Genomic DNA, 16,821 nt, shown 5'->3' with positions numbered 1-16,821 from the left:
TCCGGGGACACGGACAGGGCGAGGGCCGCAGAACCCCGAACGCCAGCCGGGTCGCCCGCTGTGGCTCTCACTCCGCCCGGCGCCCGAGTTCGGCTCAGCGGGGTCCGGGCCAAGGCCTCCGGCCCCTCACGGGCGATCTGGGCAGACAAAGCCAGCGCCGCCCGCCGGGCCGCCCCCGGGGCAGGGGCGAGGGAACCGGAGGGACCTATCCTGGACATGGGGAGCAGTCCTAGTCCCCAGAGGGCGCTCAGGGGGATCGGCCTCAGACAATGAGGGCGGCAGGGCCCGACGCTCCAGCGGGGACTCCGCGCTCTACTCACCCGGGCGCGGCAGCGGCGGCGGCGGCGGCGGCGGCGGCTACGACGACTGCAGCGGTGCGGCCGGGCTGGGCCAAGGAAGTTAGAGCAAGTTCGGCGGCGCTGGGCGGGAGGGCGCGACTCAGGCCATCCGAGCGCGGGGGCGGGGCGCGGAGGGGCGGGGCCGGGGGCGCGGCGCCCGGCGGCGGCTAAGAAAGGGGCGCCACTTCCCTGCGCCGCGTGGCGCGGCCCCGCCCTCCACGCCCCGCCCCCACCGCTCGCCCCGCCCGGCCTTCCAGCCCGCGCCTGGGCAGAACCCGCGGCGCCCGGTCCCCGGCCCGCCCCTTTGTCCCGCTTTGGGCGGGGCCGCAGGCGGGGGGCGGCCCTGGTCGGCGCTCGCCCCTTGGGTGAGCGGGGTAGGCTGAGGCCGGACCCGCACCCAGCGTTTGGGGGCCGGAGCAATACGTGGACGCCACGTCGGCCTTGTCACTGACCCCACCGGAACCCAGCCTGAGAGAAGCGCGAGTTGTGGGTGTCACAACTCGGGGCTACGGGGGTGACCGGGTAGAGAGGTGAGCGCAGGGTTAGAAAAATGGCTGAATTGAAAGTGCTGGAAGGCATTCCTGCCGGGCCTCGGAGACTGGGGTTGGGGTTGGGCTTCAAGACTGGGGTAGTAAATTAACATTTATTCTTTGTAAACCGGCCGGTAAAGACTGGCTGCTTGTAGCCTTCGTGCTAAAAATACCACGCTCTCTTTCGACTACCTGCCGAGATTCGTCCCTCACCTTCATCCTGACAAGATGGCTGAGAGGATTCTTGCGGGGGGAGGGGGTACTGAAGGTACAGCCTGTGTTAGAGAGGTATTCGCACCGCTGGCTGGGCTCTGATGTTAAAAAGGCTGACCTCTGGGGTCTCAATCCACCTATCTGAAAAATGAGGCCCGGGCACGCCTCATTTTTTAAGGAGCCTTAAACTCATTCAGATGGAGGAGGGCTAAGCGATTTGTTCTGGGGACAGCAGGAAACTCGGATCTGTTAAAATTGGGTCAAGAGACTAGTTGCACCACATTCTAGTAAAAGCAACCAACAGGTTAAGTCCAACGTAAGGAGGAGATCTTGAACTGTTCAGTCCATTCCCAGTTTTTTCTTATTAAGGGGGATGCAGTCTACTTGTGACACCCCAGGCAGCTCAGAGACCTCCTTGCAGAACCTGTCTATCCATTCATCCTCTAGCAGATAGTGGGTGCTTGACTGAGCGCCTGATCTGTGGCCAGGCCCTGTTCTGATGCTGAGAATTCAGCAGTAAACGAGACAGCTGAAGCCTCTTGCTACATAAGGCTGATTTTCGGTGAAGGACACATTATTGCAGGTTGAACTAAATGCTGGGACAAAAACAAAGGACTGGGATAGAGAACAAGAGCTGTTTGTACTTTAGGTGGAGCCAGCAGGGAAAATGTCTTTTAGGAGGTGATGGTGAAATTGAAGTCAAGAAAATGAGGAGATAGCTTTGGGAAAAGCCAAGCAGAGACATTCCAAGTCAAGAACAGTTTGTGCCGAGGCCCTGAGAAAGGTAAGCTGTGAATGTGTGAAGGAGCTGAAAACAAAACCTTGTGGCTGGAGTTCAGCAAGCCTGGGAAAAAGAACAAGGATGAAGTGGGGAAGTGGGCAGGGACCAGGCCATGCAAGACTGTGTTTAGGAATGGAGACTGTTTATTAAACCATCGAGGGTGGGCTTCCCTGGTGGCGCAGTGGTTGAGAGTCTGCCTGCCGATGCAGGGGACACGGGTTTGTGCCCCAGTCTGGGAGGGTCCCACATGCCGCGGAGCGGATGGGCCCGTGAACCATGGCCGCTGGGCCTGCGCGTCCGGAGCCTGTGCTCCGCAACGGGAGGGGCCACGGCAGTGAGAAGCCCGCGTAATGCAAAAAAAAAAAAAAAAAAAAGTAAAAAAAACCATTGAGGGGTTTTATGCAGAAGACTGTGTTCTGATTTTCTGCTGTGTGAAAATAAATTGGGTGGGTGGCAGGCACAAATAAAAGCAAGGAGATAATTAGACTGTTATGGCAGCCCCGGCCAAAACTAATGGTGGTTTGGACCAAACTGGTGGCCACACTAAGGTGAGTAGTTGAAAGATGCTGTTTTGGACATGGACACTGATAGGATGGATGTAGGGGCAGGGAATAGAGAAACCAAAGATAACTTTGAAGTTTCTGGCTGGAGTAAGTGGGTGAACAGTGTCTCATTTATTGGGTGGAGTAGCCTGGAGGAAAGGGACTACAGTTCCGGGAGACACATCAAGAATTCTGTTGTAGGGGCTTGCCTGATGGCGCAGTGGTTAAGAATCCGCCAGCCAGTGCAGGGGACAGGGTTTCAATCCCTGGTCCGGGAAGATCCCACATGCCTCGGAGCAACTAAGCCCGTGTGCCACAACTCCTGAGCCTGCACTCTAGAGCCCGTGAGCCACAACTACTGAAGCCCACGCGCCTAGAGCCCATGCTCCACAACAATAGAAGCCACCGCAATGAGAAGCCCACGCACAGCAATGAAGACCCAACACAGCCAAAAATTAATTAATTAATTTAAAAAAAAAGAATTCTGTTTTAGTCATGTTGAGTTGAGATGCCCGTCAGAGATCCAGTTCAATTGTCCAGTCACTCGGTGCTCAGAAGAGAGGCCTGGGCTGGGGGTGGGGCTTTGGGAGGCATCATTTTAATGATGGTAAACACCTTGGGATCTGAGGGAGTCACCTAGGTTGAGGAGGTAGATGCAGAAGAGGAGATGGTTCAAGAGGGACCCAGAGGAGTCAGACAGAGGAGCCAGAGCAGGAAAGAAGACTGAAACAGAGGCTGGGGAGGCGAAAGGAGAACCGGGAGAGTGCTATGTCCCGGAGACTGACAAAGCAGTGTTTCCAGAAAAGAGTGGTCAGCTGTGCTAGATGCTACTTCCAGCTCAGATAAGATGAAGAAAGGGAAAGATCCTTTGACTGTGGCCACATGAATGTCATTGGTGCACATGATAAGGACAGTGTTCCAGGAGTAGTGGGGTGGCAGCCAGACCATGGTAGAGCTATAGTGTTTGGACAGTTTGTCCAACAGGGAACACAGAACAGGGAGAGGTCTAGAAAGGGATGTGGAATCATAGGAGGCTTTGCCAGAGAATGCTAGATGACCCTAATAGCCATTCTCCCCCATTTCCTTTATTATAGACTTTCCAGTTCTAGCTGGCCACATGGCTTGCCTGAATAAAAGCAAGTTTCTAGGACTCCCTCATGGCTGCTTGTGGTCACATGACTCAGTTCCAGCCAACAGGAAGGAAGTGGAGGTGTCCACGTGCAACTTTGGAGAAGTAGCTTTAAAGGGAAGTGGTGTGCTTATCTCAGCCATTGGTCTCTCCTGCTCACTGGAATATGTAAATAGAGCTGCAGACAGCCTATTGAACTTTGAAGCCGTAGCCATGTGTTGAGGATGTTAGTGCAACAAGTTAGAATAAATCCGGGTTCCTAACGTTTAGGGAGCCACCGTACGTGCTCTGGGCTATTACCTCTTGATTTTGTATTTGAGAAAAAGAAATTTCTGTCTTGTTTAATCCTCTGTTTTCCAGTGCTCATAGCCATATCTAATTTTTACTTCTGTTAGGATACAAAGGGTTTTGTTAAAATATGGAAGTTATTAGAGCAGGTTTGAAGAGTGATAGGAATGATGCAGGAGTGATGATTCTGAAGAAAAGGTGGAAGGAGATGTTATGTGAGCATGAATGGTGAGGACACCTCTGGTAGAGGGATGACTCCACCATTATTAAAAAGGGGGGTGTGGAGACAGAGAAGATGTTTCCAGTGAAAGTTGCAATTGGGAAGATGGTCATCCACACCTGATGATTTCTGGTTAACCCTGGATGTGAAGGAGGTCATGAGCCTAGAACAAGGAGGAGAGAGTAAGGCCAGCTTTGTGAATCATGGACCCGATGATGTTGGAGGTCCTGCCAGCCTGAGCAGCCTCAGGGAGACAGCTGCTTTCTGGAACAGTTGGCCACACTGCTGCAGGGCATGAAGAGGGTGAGGGGAGTGCCCACAAAACCGGCAAGGCCTCCACCCCTCCCCGACCAGCCCTCACTGACAGTTACTTATGACACTCGCCTGCCATTTCCAGCTGCCCTTTGAGACCCACCAAGCTTTACCTGACCCATTTTTACAATAATACGGCTTCAGAAAGCATCAGGGACACTCAAAGCAGGGCAGGCCCATTTTCTCTTCCTTTCTTAAAAAGTAAAAAGAATTGCAGTGGTGATCATTTTGAAATGTATAGAAATATCAGATCTCTATGTTATGCACCAGGAACTGCCATAGTGTTGTAGGTCAGTTATATACTTCAAAAAGCAAACAAGCTCATAGAAAAAGAGATCAGATGTGTGGTTACCAGAGGTGGGGGGGTGGGGAGAAGGGGAATTGGATGAAGGTGGTCAAAAGGTACAAAATTCCAGTTGTGAAATAAAGAAGTACTAGGGATGTCATGTACAACATGATTAATTAACACTGCTGTATGTTACATATAAAAGTTCAGAAAGTAAATCCTAAGAGTTCTCATCATAAGGAAAAATTTTTTTTTTATTTTTCTTTTATTTTGTATCTGTATGAGTTGATGGATATTCACTAAACTTATTGTAATCATTTCATGATGTATGTAAGTCATATCATTTTGCCATATACCTTGAACTTACACAGTGCTGTATGTCAGTTACATCTCAATAAAACTGGAAGAAAAAAAGTACAACGTAACCAAAAGACAAAATAAATTAAAAGAATTGAGATATGGACAGTCCCAACTCATAAAAGGGCTGTATTGTAAACAGTGACTTAGTTTCCGGGCTAGCCCCCAGAACTGTAATTGCCAAGAATATAACTGAATTATTGCACAGACTGCAAGCCTTAGGTATAGATTATGGGAACAAAAAACATTACAAGGAGGGGTAAAAGAAAGAAGCTGAGAGTTTCTTCTCCTCCTGGACCTGGAGTTGGCTATAAATTTTAAATGGAGGAGCTTGGCCTTTATCATCCTCAGACTTCCTCCTTACCCTCCTGTCCCAGTCTGCTCCCTATCCCAGTGCTGCTTTTACTCTCCCTGGGCCCCGCTCTGTAGCGCCTCTGTGTGTGTGTGTGTGTGTGTGTGTGTGTGTGTGTGTGTGTATACAAGCTGGGGGGCAGGGGGGCGATGAGGGGAAGCAGCTTGAATAGAAGAGGAACTTGGTGTCCAAGTGCTCCTAATTCTCAGCCTCTGGATCTTGAGCAAAATACTTTACATCTCTGAGCCCTACTTTTCTTATCTGTAAAGTCAAGATAATAATAAAACTCACCTCACGAGCTTATAGTAAGAATCAAATGAAATAATGTTTATAAAACATGAGCTGGAAGGAACTCTTATGTGTTTTCTGGGAACCACCAGACAACCAAGGATCTTCACTTTAGTCAGGATGTTTTGGTTGGAAGTGAGAAAAACCTATTCAAATTAGCTTAGGCCAAAGGAGGGAAGATTACTGGAAGGATACTCAGGTCACACACAGAATCAAAAGACGAACTGGAAACCAGATTGACTCTGAACACTAGGGGCTGATCCTGTGGGCTGCCCAGTCCAAGACCCCCTTCCTCTGCCTCTCCTAGTGCTCAGAGTTTGCCCCATGTTGGAGATGTGACTCCGAATAACTACACTCTAGGTTGGTTTGAACAAATCCCAAGGGAGGCCTCTAATTGGCCCAGCTCTAGTCACGTGCCCAGTCTTGGACCAATCACTGTGGCAAGGGAGAGAGGTTTCCGTAACTGAACCAGGTGTAGGTCAATATTCCCATCCCTGTGGTCTGTAGAGCAACACCTATGCCAAAGAGGTGGTGTTGCAGGACCAACATCATAATTCCGGCAAAGTCTTACAGTATATGCCTGGTATTCCTCAGACCCTAAGCTATCTCTGAAAGGTTTTAGGCAGAGTAGTAACATTATTACATTTGTGCTTTTAGAAGATCCCTAAGGCTGCAGTAGGGAGAATGGATTGGAAGGAGCAAGATTAAAAAATAGGAAGGAAACTGTTACAATGGTTCAGGAAGTCGGTGATGAGATCTAAGAGGTGAACAGATTCAAAATATATTTAGGAGGTAGAATTGAGGGGTGACTAATAGGATGGTGACTGATAGGATTCTGGCTGCATAGATGGTGATGCTGTTTACTGAGACCAGGAATCCAAGTGACGCTGTGTGTGTGTGTGTGTTTCGTGAGGGGTGACAACTTGGTCCTCTTCCATTTGAGGTGTCTGGACAGAGAAAAGAGGTCCAGTTTGCTGTTTGAAGTTCAGGAGAGACATATAAGCAAAACCTGTACATTTGGGAGTTGTACTAATCAAAACTTGTGTTCAGCTCCTGTAACATCAACCCAACCACATTGCTTTGACTACATAGGGTTTGTTGCATTTTGCTGCTATACTCATTGAAAACTCTGACATAACGCACAGTCTGAAGGTAAGTAGAGTAAGGCTGGTCAGCAGTGCCACAGTCATTCAGGTCCCAGGTCCGCTCTGTCAGTCTGCTCTGGCTCTCTTTACTGGGAAGCTTGCCTCCTCAGAGCCAGCTGTGGTCATACCATGGCTGCTCCAGCTCCAGCTTCCTACCTTCATTCCATATAGGCAGGAGAAAGAGCAAAAAAGGATGAAAGAGTAGCACCTATGTTAGGACAGCAAAACTTCCCCAGAAATCCCTGCCGACTGCTGCTTATGCCTCATTGACCAAGTCTGGTCGCATGGCAATCCATAGCTCCACAGGAGGCTGGGAAATGTAATTTTTAAAAATTAGGTTATATATGTTATATATATTTTACCACAATAAAAAAAACCAACATTTTAATGCTAAAAAAAAAATTAGGTTCCGAGCCTGTTTGAAAGAAAGAAGAGGAGAATGATTATTGAGAGAGCTGCCCAGAGATGATGATTAAAACCATGAAAGTAGAGGAAATTATCCTGGGACTGGGAGTTGAGAAGGAAAAACGACAGAGGCAGAATCCTGATGAATGTGGAGACGACTAGGAAGAGAAAAAGGAGAGGGATTAAGGAGCCTGAGAAAGAGCAGCCAGTGAGATAGAAGCAAAGCCAGAAGGATGGTGTGTGTGCAAGTCAAGGGAAATGAATGTTTCAGGAAGGAAGGAGTGGCCCCCAGTTTCCAGTGCTGCAAGGAAGGCTGCGAGACAAGGCTGAGGAGTGACCACAGGTGTCGGGAGCTTCAGAGAGCTGGGCCAGTGGATAGTTGGGTCACAAGCCTGTTAAGTGGGCTGGAGAATAAATGAGGATCAGAGTGAGGTCTTTAGCTGGAAGATGATGAGGGTAAGAGGCTGAGGGAGAGGTTTGTTTGTTTAAGAAAGGAGAGACTTGAATATGTTTAAATGATGTAGGGAAGAGGCAGTAGAAGAAGAGAAATTGAAGAGTCTGAAGGAAAAAAGATGATGCTTGCTGGAGAAGGTGGGAAGGATTGGGGTTCAGAACAAAAGGGCAGCCAAAGACGGGAGGACAGATAGGCCTCCATGGAGACAAGAGGATGGCGGAAGAGCTGAGTGAGATGCAGATGTTTGTGGATTTAGTGGGGGGTTCCTGAGTGAAGGCTTCCTTTTTTTTTCTGAAAATAGGAGGAATAGGTCACCTGTTTAAGGAAAGTGGATGTTTGGTGGAGTCCAAGGATTTCAGAGAAACTTAGTAGAAAATGAGAGAGGCTTCTGAGGAGGGGCAGACAGAAGGATTTGAGGAAGGATTGGGAGCCCAGGTGAGGATGGCGAACCAGAGTCAGAGTTACAGCTCAAATGGCACAGCCTTCATCAGTCTTCAGCGGCTGGGGTAAGTCCAGGTGCAGAGAGCACAGGCAGTAGGATTGATCAAAGTTTGAGGGTCTGCTAGAAAGGCATGATAGAAAAACAATAGTGCAGAGGATTGAAGAATATTGGAAAGAAAGCCCTGAGGTGTCGTATCATGAGTCTTGGGTGGTAGGGGAGAGAAGTGACAGCTGGAAGGGCCAGTAGATGGGAAGAAAGGAGAAGGTAGGGGTGAGGCAGGAGGGCCCTCACTGACCACAGAAGACAGGAATGGTTGCACGTGGCTACGGTCAGACAGAGGGATGTATCCACGGGAGTGAGTGATCAGGATGAAATGAAGGAATCAGTGGACCTCGCAGTGAGGAAGTCAGGGCCAAGAGGCCAGTGGGAGGATGGGTCACCCCATGAAGTATGGCAGGACTTGGCTGAGCTAGGTGCTAACGTCTTTGGTAGACCTTTCACTCCGAGCTGTTTTGAATTGATGTTGCCTTTCTTGAAAAGATCAGGGAACCCTAGAGAAAGGTGAACAGAAAAGAAATTAATTTCTTGACCTGTCACCCAATGCCTGCCCTATTTGTTCCAGAACCATCTATTTTTTTAAAAATCTGCAGGACTTCCCTGGTGGCACAGTGGTTAAGAATCCACCTGCCAATGCAGGGGACACAGGTTTGAGCCCTGTTTCGGGAAGATCGCACATGCCACGGAGCAACTAAGCCTGTGCACCACAATTACTGAGCCTGTGCTCTAGAGCCCGCGAGCCACAACTACTGAAGCCCGAGCACCTAGAGCCCACTGAAGTGGGAAGCCACTGCAGTGAGAAGCCCGCACACCGCAGTGAAGAGTAGCCCCCACTCGCCTCAACTAGAGAAAGCCCGCGCACAGCAATGAAGACCCAACACAGCCAAAAAAAAAAAGAATAAATAAAATAAATGAAATTTTTTAAATGTTAAAAAATAATCTGCAATTTTCCAAGGGCTTCTTGCTCCTATTTGCATCTGCAGCCACAGCCCTGAGACCTCTGTCCTCAGACAGTGTCCCCTACCACACTGTAAAGATTTGTGATAGGAACCCATGTGTTAGCACACGACACAGTGGAGCATACTTTAATGATGGAGGCCAGGACTCTTATAGATGATGGTGACAAGGAGTCTTACCACCCCTTAGTTGTCCAATCCATAAATTGAAGGTGGGAGGGAGAGGACCGTTGTTTAGTAGGTAACCTCCCAGAGCCCTTCTAACCCTGACTGCCTGTGAGTCAACCCTACTGTTATTTCTCCAAATGGAAGAAGACGGTTTTGCCAAAGAAGGAAGTCCAGATGTGGCCAATAAGACATCAGAGGGAGGAGGCCAATCAGAGAGGTCGAGAGCAAGGTCAGACTGCCTAGGTTCAACCCCAGCTTTGCCCCCTGAAAGCTCTGTCCACCAGGGGAACTGTGGACTATGTGCAAATGTGAAAATCACTTGACAGTGAAAAATTTTTTCTTCTGAAATAATCTCATGTGAACTGACTTCCACAGAGCTATGCATTTGTAGGACAAATGTGGAAAGTAGGCTCAGAGGGAGTCACTCTCCGCATGAGTGGTAGAATCAGAAGTGTTAGCTTTATGTCCAGACCTTTGTGTCTCAGTCTTCCGCCCAAGACTGTAGAGTCACGAACACACGGATTTGGGGGTCCACTAAGCCCCTGGGACCCCTATGTTCAGGCCCTGCCAGGAAGGACCCTGATAGGAACCCCTAGGAAGGGGAGAAAGAGGCACCTGCCCCCCCCACCTGAAGCAGAGCAGAGCACAGGTGGATGCTGCAGGCATCACAGGTGCCTCTGCCTGTCCCCCGCACGGCTCTGGGGACTTCCCTGGTCCCCTGGGAGAACCTGGCCTTCCCTGGGGAGCAGTGTGGGACAGCTGCTGCCGCATGCACACACTGCCATCTAGAGGCAGCCGGCTGAACTGAGTTTACGGAGCCACAGCTGGGTGTGTTGGGGCAGGAGGAAAGGTCTTTCAGTCTTGGTCTGAAGATTCCTTCCTGGAGCACTTGTTCTCCTGGCTCCCTCTTCTAGTTACCCACTCAGGCAGCACCACATATTATAGTGGCAGGACCACGCACCTACTCCTCTGAGTGTCCTGATCTCCCCTCCCTGTAATTGTTGCTGCTCTTCCCCGTGCCCCCATCTCCACAGGGCCTCTGAGGTCTCTGCTGTTCCTGTGTCTTTAGATGCCTTCCCTGGCCACACTTCATGTTTATCACCAGACTTGCTCTCTCTCCTGAGCCCCAGCCCCAGTCTAGAAGGAAAATCTGATCCCATCATCCCCTTCCCCCAGACCACGAGAAATTCATTTCACTGAACATTCTTCAGAGGCCGACCACACCTGGTCACTATAACCACATCTGAGCAGGTCTCTGTAACCACATCTCTGACCACAGGCCTCCTTCACACTCGGTGACCCAGTCTGTCACCTCTAGTGTAGTGGTGACCACACAGACTGCCCTTCAGGACCAGGTATGGAATCTGATAGGAGGGAATTGCCCCGGGTAGAAGGGAGCTACCTCAATCAGGGTTCTTGGGCCCAAAGCTCACCAAATCCCCCTTTGCTCATTTCTGGACAACTAATGAGTGATCCCAGCTCCAGCCTCCCCATGGGGTCAATTGAGGCCTCCCTTGGAATAACCTCACAGTTCAATTTCTCCCCCCACCCTGTCCTGCTTCCCTCACTTCCTGCACATCAATCTCCGGATCAGCTTCTGTTTTCTGTGCACGTAGCCTCAGCACATGTCATCACCTGAGCTCAGAACATCTTTTGCCCATTCCTTTTGCCTGTGTGAGAACACTCAGGGAAGTAGAAACTAGCCAGCCTAGCCCCTCAGCCAGGCTCTTCAGGAGAACGGGCCTGGGTGTCCCCATGTCACCAGCTCCCAGATGGTCACTCATGCTCTGGCACCAGTGTCTCACTTTGTTTCTCCGGCTCCAGCTGCCTCTGGCCAACTGGTCCCCAGCTTCCGCTCAGGCCCTGCCTGAGGTCTGCCCACTGTGTCCTCTGTGAGTCTTCAGCCCTTGCCCCCTTCATCTCTCAGAGAGGCACATTTCTGTACCCCAAGAGTGAGATGCTGATTGCTTTGGTCAGCTGTCACCATCCGCATCCCTTCTTGGGCAGAACTTTTGTGCCAGCCTTGCAGGTTGGCATGCCTTGCATGTCTGGCCAGCCTATGAGGTCCTGACTCAGAGTCCAGGACCAGTGACTCTGGTCCAGTCACTCTGCCCAGGACGGACAGTTTGGGGTACAGAGCTCTGGTGAGGCCAGAGCTGCGTGGCCAGCTCTCTGAGATCCCCAGGAGAGGGCAGTGATGGGTGACAAATGGGCACAGAGTGTCGTGTCTATCGAGTCTGCTGCTAGGGCTGCTGACTCGAGATAATAAACAAATTTAGACCTACACATTAGCATTTGTCACTTTCGGGATGAGTTTCGGTAGGAGTATGCAGATCTGGTTTTGTGATGATTATATTCTTATTTGTCGATTTTTAAATGTGTTTGAAACATTTATGAGACTGAAGCATTAGAATTGGGAAGAGTGTAATTGATTACATTTAACTTCAATTGTTCAGGGAACTCTACTTTGTTAAAATTATAAAAAGTCAGTTTGTTAGTTATACCAATAGTATGTGAATATTTAGAGAAATGTTAACTGTTTCAGTTTTCCTACATTGCACGTGAGACAAGGTGCGGAGTTGGCTATGTTTCTCTGTGGGTAAAGAGCTCCTTGGGCATTAAAGAGCAGCTGTGGGGAGCCCATGGGGTGCTGGGAGCCAGTCCAGGGAGCAGGACCTTCACTGTCTATGCACCAGGAGGTGGGAGGGTGTCTGTCCTGTGCTCTGCCCCATGGCCCAGCTGGGGCCGGTGAGGGGCCTGACCCTGTGCACTAGGGTGAGGGGTTCACTGCTGGTGGCCCCCAGCCCTCACCCCACATAGGCCCAAAGTTACCCCAGGGTTCTCTTGAGTCACAAATGTTGGGATAGAAATGAGAGCCAGATAAGGGCAGCCAAGGCCTCTGCCTGGCAGATGCTTCAAAGGCTTTCTGCTTGAAAGGGCAAGCCTCACGGCCCACCCCAGGAGTTGGCTGTGTCTCCAGGCCCAGCTCCCAAGCCCCTCCTGTCCGGAGGGCGCTGGCCGCCTCCTCCTTTTGAGTATGATCGGTGCTGGAGTAAGGACCTGGTAGCAGAACTGGCCTTCTGTCCCCCTAAACAAGCACAGTCAGGAAGGGCACAAGGAAGGCCCAGTGCCAACTGGGTCCACTGTCAGGGAGAGCAGCTCTCCCAGCTGCTTATCTGAATTTGCATTCCTCTCCAGGCCTCTGCCTGTGCAGGCCCACAGGGCTTCCCTGGCTCCTCAAACCATACTGATTTAATAGAGCTTAATGTGGCCCAACTTTCATGCCACATCTATAACCCTCTCTGAGGGGCTGAGGGTGATGGCACAAAAAACTTTTGATCAGTGAATCAGATATGGAGGTTTACTAAGTGCATAGGATAATGCTATTTTATTACTTTGTTAAAAATATTTAATTAGTTAATGCATTCACATGTATTAAAGTTCAAAAGGGCATTAAAAGGGACATTTTCCTCTCACCTGTGTTCCCAGCCACCAGTACCCTATTCCTAGAAGCAAATACTGTTACTGGTTTTTCATGTATTTTCCTATCAATATGTTATGGCAGACACTGTTGGTTGAACCCTAAAATCCATTCTGTTTTCTTTTTTTAGGGAGAGAGTCACCAAAGTTTGGCAACATATAAAGCCATCCATGAGAAAGACTACATTTCCCAACCACTCTTGCAGTTAAGTACAGGCATACCTCATTTTATTGAGCTTCACTTTATTGTGTTTTTTACAAATTGAAGGTTTGTAGGAACCTGCATCAAGCAAGTCTATAGGTGCCATTTTTCCAACAGCATTTGTTCACTTTGTGTCTCTGTATCACATTTTGGTAATCCTAGCAATATTTTAAACTTTTTCATTATTATTATATTTGTTATGGTGATCAGTGATCTTTGATGCTACTATTGCAAAAAGATTATGACTTGCAGAAGGCTCAGATGATGGTTAGCAGTTTTTGGCAGTATTTTTAAATTAAGGTATGTACACTGTTTTCTTTGACATAATGCTACTGTCCACTTAACAGACTACAGTATAGTGTAAACATAACTTTTGTATGCACTGCAAAACCAAAAAATTCATGGGACTCGCTTTATTGCTATATTTACTTTATTGCAGTAATCTGCAGCTGAACCCACAATATCTCCAAGGAATGGATGTACGGCCCTTAGTCCTGGCCAAAGGGATGTGAGCAAAAGTTATATGTGCTTCTTCCAGGTCATACCTTAAGGGAAAGAAGTATGTTTAGCATTTGACAAAATTCAACATCCTTTCATGATAAAAACTCAACAAATTAAGTATGGAAGGATTATTCCTCACCATAATAAAGGCCATATATGACAAGCCCATAGCTAACATCATACTCAATGGTGTAAAGTTAAAAGCCTTTCCTCTGAGATCAGGAACAAGACAAGGATGCCCACCATCACCATTTCTATTCAACATAGTACTGGAAATCTTAGTCATAGCAATTAGGCAAAAAAAAGAAATAAAAGTCATCCAAATCAGAAAGAAAGAAGTAAAAGTATCTCTGTTTGCAGATGACATGATATAGAAAACCCTGAAGACCACCAAAAAAACTGCTATAACTGATAAATGAATTCAGTAAAGTTGGAGGATACAAGATCAACATACAGAAATCAATTGCATTTCTATACATTAACAATAAACTATCTGAAAGAGAAAGAAAGCAATCTAAGCTTTCTAAGTTAATACACATCTAAGCTAATAGACATCTATAGAAAACTCCATACAACAGCTGCAGAATACATTCTTCTCAAGTGCCTATGAAACATTCTTCAGTAGAGACCATATGTTAGGCAATCAGATAAGTCTTAAAAAATCAAAAGAATTGAAATCATACAAAAAGTTTGTTTTCTGACCACAATGGAATGAAATTAGAAATCATTACCAGAAGGAAATTTGAGGAATTCACAATTATGTGGATATTAAACAACATACTCTTAAATAACCAAGAGGTCAAAGAAGAAATCACAAGGGATATTAGGAAATATTTTGAGATTAATGAAAACAAAAACACAGCATACCAAAATTTATGCAAACAACACAGTGCTCAGATGGAAAATTATAGCTGTAAACATCTATATTTTATTTTATTTTATTTTATTTTTATTTATTTATTTTTGCAGTACGCGGGCCTCTCACTGTTGTGGCCTCTCCCGTCGCAGAGCACAGGCTCCGGATGCGCAGGCTCAGCAGCCATGGCTCACGGGCCCAGCCGCTCCGCGGCATGTGGGATTCTCCCAGACCGAGGCACGAACCTGTGTCTCCTGCATCGGCAGGCGGACTCTCAACCACTGCACCACCAGGGAAGACCAACATCTATATTTTAAAAAGAAAGATCTCAAATCAATAACCTAACCTTACACCTCAAGACACTAGAAAAAGAAGAGCAAACCAAACCAGACACAAACAGAAGGAAGGAAATAATAAAGATTAGTGCCAAAATAAATGAAATAGAGAGTAGAAGAAATATAGAGAAGAAATCAACAAAACCAAAAGTTAATTCTTTGAAAGGATCAACAAAGTTGACAAATCTTTAGCTAGACTAGTAAAAAACTAAAAGACTCAAGTTGTTAAAATCATTAATAAAAGAAGGGCCATTATTTTATTTTCAGAAATAAAATGATTATAGCAAAAAAATAAAGCAATTGCATTTACAATAGCATCCCCAAAAAACAATAAAATATTTAGGAATAAATTGAACCAAGGAGGTGAAAGACCTGTACACTGAGAAGTATAAGACATTGATGAAAGAGACTGAAGAAGGCACAAATAATAAAAGGGAAAAAGAAGACACAAATAAATGGAAAGATATTCCATATTGCTTGATTGTAAGAATTAATATTGTGAAAATGTCCATCCTGCCCAAAGGAATTTACAGATTCAATGCAATCCCCATCAAATTTCCAATGGCATTTTTTAAGGATATAGGAAAAACTATCCTAAAACCCCAAATAGCCAAAGCAATCCTAAGAAAGAACAAATCTGGAGGCATCACACTTCCTGATTTTGCACTATATTACAAAGCTATAGTAATCAAAATAGTATGGTACTGGCATAAAACAGGCACATAGACCAGTGGAACAGAATAGACAACAGATGACATGATAATCTGTGTGGTTTTAAAATAGATATCAAGTTGAGGAAGATCCCCTCTTTTCCTGTTTACTGAGGAGTTTTATTATGAGTAGGTTTTGGATTTTGTCAAATGCTTTTTCTGCATCTATTGATTTGATCATGTGGCTTTTTTCTTTAGCCTGTTGATATGATAGGTTACATGAATTGATTTTTGAATGTTGAACCAGCCTTACATACTAGGATAAATCCCACTTAATTGTGGTGTATAATTCTTTTTATATATTGTTGAATTTGATTTGCTAATATTGTGTTGAGGATTTTTGCATCCATGTTCATGAGAGATATTGGTCTGTAGTTTTCTTGTAATGGCTTTGTCTGGTATTGGTATTAGGGTAATGCTGGTATCATAGAATGAGTTAGGAAGTATTCACTCTGCGTCTGTCTTCTGAAAGAAATTGTAGAAAATTGGTATATTTTCTTATTTATTTATTTATTTTTGGCTGCGTTGGGTCTTTGTTGCTGCATGTGGGCTTTCTCTAGTTGCAGCGAGCAGGGGCTACTCCTAGTCGCGGTGCATGGGATTCTCGTGGTGGTGGTTTCTCTTGTTACGGAGCACGGGCTCTAGGCACGTGGGCTTCAGTAGTTGTGGCACGTGGGCTCAGTAGTTGTGGCTCACGGGCTCTAGAGTGCAGGCTCAGTAGTTGTGAAACATGGGCTTAGTTGCTCCGCAGCATGAGGGATCTTCCCAGACCAGGGCTCAGACCCCTGTCCCCTGCACTGGCAGGCAGATTCTTAACCACTGTGCCACAAGGGAAGCCCGAAAATTGGTATATTTTCTTCTTCAAATGTTTGGCAGAATTCACCAGTGAACCCATCTGGGCCTAGTGCTTTATGTTTGCAAAGTTATTAATTATTGATTCAATTTCTCTACTAAATATAGGCCTCTTCAAATTGTCTATCTTTTCTTGTGTGAGTTTTGGCAGATTATATCATTTGTGGAAATGGTCCATTTCATCTGGTTATCAAATTTATGCATATAGGGTTGTTCATAGTATTTCCTTAATATCCTTTTAATGGCCATGGGATCTATAGTGATGTCCCTTCTTTCATTTCTTATGTTAGTAATTTGTGTCCTCTCCCTTTTTTTCTTAGTTAGCCTGGCTAGAGGCTTATCAATTTTATTGACCTTTTCAAAGGATAAACTTTTGGTTTAGTTGATTTTCTCTATTGATTTCCTATTTTCAATTTACTTGATTTCTGTTCTAATTTTTATTTCTTTTTTTCTTCTTACTTTGGATTTAATTTACTCTTCTCTCTCTAGTTTCTTAAGGTAGAAGTTTAATTATTGATTTTAGATCTTTCTTCTTTTCTAATATGTGCATTCAGTGCTATAAATTTCCCTCTAATCACTGCTTTCACTGTACCCCACAAATTTTGTTAAGTTACATTTTCAT

The 16,821-nt window shown here is 46.6% G+C and overlaps 1 protein-coding gene and 2 long non-coding RNA genes across 4 annotated transcripts in view; 2 read left to right on the top strand and 1 right to left on the bottom strand.

Annotated features, from left to right (window-relative positions):
* TSPAN14 (tetraspanin 14) overlaps window positions 1-403 on the bottom strand; it is a 55,043-nt gene extending 54,640 nt beyond the window's left edge. The window contains exon 1 of the mRNA XM_082674311.1: window positions 321-403. The gene's annotated coding sequence lies outside the window, so the exon portion shown is untranslated. The remainder of the gene's footprint in view (window positions 1-320) is intronic.
* A 289-nt stretch (window positions 404-692) lies between these two features.
* Window positions 693-5,001, top strand: LOC309834767. Of its 2 annotated transcripts, none has more exons than XR_014297885.1 (3): window positions 693-868; window positions 1,760-1,865; window positions 3,499-5,001. It is a non-coding gene; the product is annotated as an uncharacterized lncRNA (long non-coding RNA). The 2 variants fall into 2 exon arrangements; XR_014297886.1 differs by having other exon boundaries at window positions 1,731-1,865.
* Window positions 5,002-12,880: 7,879 nt separating this feature from the next.
* LOC309834591 overlaps window positions 12,881-16,821 on the top strand; it is a 35,048-nt gene continuing 31,107 nt past the window's right edge. The window contains exon 1 of the long non-coding RNA XR_014297873.1: window positions 12,881-12,948. This is a non-coding gene — a long non-coding RNA (uncharacterized lncRNA). The remainder of the gene's footprint in view (window positions 12,949-16,821) is intronic.

Source organism: Grampus griseus (genome assembly GCF_964374135.1).
Source record: "Grampus griseus genome assembly, chromosome: 16".
In the NCBI taxonomy this organism is placed as follows: Eukaryota; Metazoa; Chordata; class Mammalia; order Artiodactyla; family Delphinidae; genus Grampus; species Grampus griseus.
Note: the sequence above shows the minus strand (reverse complement) of the source record. Positions and strands in the feature narration are given on the sequence as shown.